This window comes from Hemicordylus capensis, chromosome 1 (assembly GCF_027244095.1).
Source record: "Hemicordylus capensis ecotype Gifberg chromosome 1, rHemCap1.1.pri, whole genome shotgun sequence".
NCBI classification, from domain to species: Eukaryota; Metazoa; Chordata; class Lepidosauria; order Squamata; family Cordylidae; genus Hemicordylus; species Hemicordylus capensis.
Genome location: NC_069657.1, coordinates 125672145 through 125677271, shown reverse-complemented (window position 1 = coordinate 125677271; position 5127 = coordinate 125672145).

Below are 5127 nucleotides of genomic sequence, written 5' to 3'. Positions count from 1 at the left end.
TCAATGCCAGAACATGTTATGTGCAGTGTAAGCAGAGGGCTTCCTTTGCATGCATTTAACACATCTCAGCATAGCCCTGTTGCAATGTGGAAACAGCTGAGAAATGTGATACCTCCCTGTTTGGCTAGGGTGGGGTTGGAGAGGCAGGGTGGAAGTTTGACACTTCAGTCATTACAGCAACAAAAATCAAGGTTTCAGCATAAATTAAGTTGAGTAAGGCATTCATTCTTTACTGGCTGAGAATATTTATCTGTTGTAATTGTTTAGACATTTTACTTAATATCTGCTGTGTGTTTAAAATACCGTATGACTGTAAGCTGCCTTGGGCATTATCGTAAAATGGAAGGGCAGGATATAAAATTTTAAGGTCAAAAATAAATGTTGCCTTTCTCCAGTAACTTGCAGTACTCAAGGCTGCTTCACACTCTAGGTGGCAGCAAATGGATTTCTAATGGTTTGTGCACATGATGGGGAGCTGCAGTTGAAAAAATATATTAGTCTCACCCATTTTAAAAATGTAAACAGGTTGTTTCCCAAATTGTGCAAGTGGCAGCAATAGCATTCAATGGAACTTTCTCGACCTCGGCAGCATGTTCCAAAAAGCCTCAAGTGTGGAGGGAGAATTCCTCAAAATGAGACACAACCTTTGTGGGTGGAACCCTATCCATGGAAGGTGTTTGTACCCAGTTTTGAGGAATTCTAGCATCTGACAGCTGATGCAGCTGCCCCAGTACCAATATAATGTGCTCTCTGTGGCTGACATCACCCAAAAGTAAGATACATTCTGTCCACAGCAGTAACTTCCAAACATTCTTCAGTGGCAGTTCCAGTAAGTATGTTGCATTAATCAAGCAATGACCATTACCAAGGGATATATTCTAGACACTGGGTTGTATCGAAAGTTTTCACTCCATGAATGCAGTGTTCCCTTCTGTGAACAGAAGCTCTTCCCAAAAACAGAGTGCAAACTTTGGATACAATCCATTATTTTCTTCATGGCTAAAATACTTACTGAAATACTAAGGGCTAGGAAGAGCTGCTTTTAAAGGTTAAGGAAAAGGTTGTTCATAACATTAGCAATCCACAGTATGCCTCTAGAAATACATTCTACTCTCAGAGTAGAATGTCAATGTCTGGGTGGAAATAATCCTCATTTTTCACATCTCTGCAAATGTTAAAATTGTCACCTGGGCATGCTGGACTTAAGAAAAGGTGATAACCGTAACTAAGAAAACCACTGGAAAATCTCAAAACAAATTTAAAACTGCCAGATACTCATCACTGGTGAGGGTGCTGTGTTCTCAATAGTAACCCCTCTTAATAGAACACAGTTTTATGAAGTAATCTAAACAGCAGAAGATGGAGAAAGGACTACTGTGTAAAAAGAGAGCCCATTAAAACAACTTGTAGTTGTACATCTTTTCTGTTCACATTAGCTGTATTTAATGACAGACTAAGGGAAAGGACAAACAGACCACATGCTCTAATTTATTCTGTTTACATTTAAAATTTACAACTTTTTTTGTTCCTAATGGAATTCTATTGTAGGAAACCTCACAATGTTGCTGTTTGTTTCTATTCAATGTGTTTGATAAGTGGTACTAAAGGAAATGAGAAATTTACAGCATCCATTAACTGGGCTGTGAAAATTAAGAACTCCAAACCTTTAAATAGGCTGGATGTAGAAATCTAATTTTTCCTGCTTTATGTATTTAGTGTCTGTAAGGGATGTGTCTGTAAGTGATGGGGACTATATATACTTGCTGAAAGCAGGAGAATTTGTAGTGATTTCCTGTGGCTTTGCTAAAGGCTGTTGTTTCTAACCCATGTGAGTTATAATACTATTGAATGCAGTTAGTACCATATATGCGTCCATGCTGGGCTTTAGTTCAGGCTTGGAGCAAATCATTCTGCACACACTATGTTTTCTCCACACATTTTCTGAATAGTGAACATCAAATTAACTTTACCACTGTGGCGGCTAGGCAATTTTAAAAGCATCTAGTCCATCAGAAATTATATCAAATGGAAAACATACTACTTAATGGTCACTCAAGCACAAGATGGGTCTATTTCAAATATGCCATTATAGATAATGCTTGAAATGCACTTTGTTCTGGGCATCATGGAGCACTGTAATGTAAACTGAAGATCCAGGTTAACTTGGTTTTGAAAATATAACATGATGCAGGGCAATTGCTTTATATTTTACCAACACAGACAATGTGCTTCAGTGCTGTCAGTATTGCATTAGGTGTTCACTGCTGGGCATTATGAGAATCTTCTTCCGTGCTTCTGTTTTTAATTGCGCTTCAGAACTGGGACATCTTCATCACTTAGAAGAATATTCTGCCCTGGGATGTGTAATTCTGCCGTAGGCTATAAAGACAGTGCCAGTTAATTTTCCTTCTTTGCTGGTTCAGCCTGTAACCAAACACACAGGATATACTAAATAGTTTGGAGGAAAAGATGCAACTGTTCTATTACCAGTGTTCATATGCAGAATGAGGCATTAGGCTGGGCAATATGTTCTTATTTGGAGGCTGAAAGCAAATGAAAGTTTAAGCCCTGCAGACACAAACTGGTTTCAATGATAACATCTTCAAGAATCGACAAATTTCCTTCTCACTCACTGAGTGATTATTGTCAGAAGGCTGAGTGTTCTCCACACTGGGGGGAGGGCATTGTTTCTGGACCCAAATAATTTAAATTCTGGGACCTGTATATGTTATGAAAATTAAGCATTAGTGCATAATTTTTCTTAGGTGCATACTTTGTGTTTAGTATTTCTGTGTTTGCCAGTCATAAGAGTATGCAGGGGACTTTACATCCAGCTTTTGACCCTGCAAACCTTCAGTCACCTCTCTGGCTTTTGAAATGTCACTAGACATTGACCACATGCTTTCAAGCATATCCTGCAACCATAAGTGCTAGAAAACATGGCGGTTGCTTTTGGAGCGAGATCCTCAGCTTAATTCTGCACCTAATACTTTCTGCAGGTTTTCTCTGTTCTGATGCCAAAATGACCTATTATAGCTTCTGATATCAGCACAGCAGTAAAGGATGCTGGTTTATGACTATAACAATAAACTAAACCGCAGGAAGGGAGGCAATTTATGTTCTGTTCCTTACTTCCTGCAAACCGGAGTGTAGCTTGGTCAGAAGTACTAGACAGGACATAGAACTGTGTCAAGAAAGACAGGGAGATTCTCATGAACAACACTGGTGGTCAAACCATTTTTAATCTGCCTGTGTGCATTACTAAACTAATCCAGTTACAAAGAGGATACAATGAAGGGCAGAGGCAAGGCACATGTGTGTGTATGTGTACACACACACACACACACACACATATACACACACACGTGTGAAACTCAGAAAATTAGAATATTGTGCAAAAGTCCATTAATTTCAGTAATGCAAATTAAAAGGTGAAACTGATATATGAAACAGACGCATTACATGCAAAGCGAGATAAGTCAAGCCTTAATTTGTTATAATTGTGATGATCATGGTGTACAGCTCATTAAAACCCCAAATCCACAATCGCAGAAAATTAGAATATTACATGGAACCAAGAAGACAAGGATTGAAGAATAGAACAATATCGGACCTCTGAAAAGTATAAGCATGCATATGTATTCAGTACTTGGTTTGGGCCCCTTTTGCAGCAATTACTGCCTCAATGCGGCGTGGCATGGATGCTATCAGCCTGTGGCACTAATGAGGTATTATGGAAGACCAGGATGCTTCATTAGCGGCCTTCAGCAATTCTGCATTGTTTGGTCTCATGTCTCTCATCCTTCTCTTGGCAATGCCCCATAGATTCTCTATGGGGTCAGGTCAGGCGAGTTTGCTGGCCAATCAAGCACAGTACACTGTATACTTTTCAGAGGTCCGATATTGTTCTATTCTTCAATCCTTGTCTTCTTGGTTCCATGTAATATTCTAATTTTCTGCGATTGTGGATTTGGGGTTTTCATGAGCTGTACGCCATGATCATCACAATTATAACAAATTAAGGCTTGACTTATCTCGCTTTGCATGTAATGCGTCTGTCTCATATATCAGTTTCACCTTTTAATTTGCATTACTGAAATTAATGGACTTTTGCACGATATTCTAATTTTCCGAGTTTCACCTGTGTGTGTGTATATATATGTGTGTGTGTGTGTTTATTTTATTTATTTATTTATTTATTTTATTCTGGTTAAGAACTGCACTCCCCCCACCCCACAAAAAACCAGCAATCAAAGGGAGAGGCATGAGACTTGTAGGACAAAATCTGTTTCTTAATATAACCAGTAATCTCTGATGAAGGGTGCAGGTGTGCAGCTGAGATTTGATTCAGGGTCCAACCAACTTGTCAGATTTTCAAACCCCTCCCCCCCCCAAAAAAAACAACAACAAAAGACAACCAGTTCAGGCCTTTTGACCAGACTCAGATTTGGCCACAGTTCTCAGAGAGGCTGGTGAACTCCTCTAAGAGGAAGTTGTTGTGGGCACTGGAAGCGCCTTCTCATCTGATTTATGTGTGTTGACTGGGTCAAAAGGTGACGATCCTGTGAAAAAATGTGCTGCTCCATTTGTGGTGTTTCTTGGTTCTTGTCTTGTGTTTACATACCTCCACCTCATACCCCACCTCTGTTCCTCTGTTTCTAATCTGTGGAAAGCAGGTGTTATTAATACAGCCTTTGGTGCTCTCTATTAATTTTTTGAAGACTTGACTTTTTAAAACTCCTTGTTTCACATGTCTTAGCAACCCTCAACTATGGAACTGCTATTAGAGTGTTTTCTCAAATGTTTTAGCCATATCCACATCTCATCAAATGCATATACAGTCTGTGTACAGTGCATGCACATACAGATACACCCTGTATTTGAGGGGTCTTTTACCCTGGTTCATTTTTGAAATGAACAGACATTCACACAACATGTACATGTGCACAGAGACTTGTATACATGTACAACATGTCTGAATAGGGCTTTTGTATATGATCAAGCAGTGTATTACAAAGCAAGCTTTGTAAAGTTGTACTTGTAAATTCTATATGCATTGTGTGGGAACTCTGGTTTCTATATTTAAAAAAAACCTTTCATATAATTCCAGAGCTATGGAGACATACA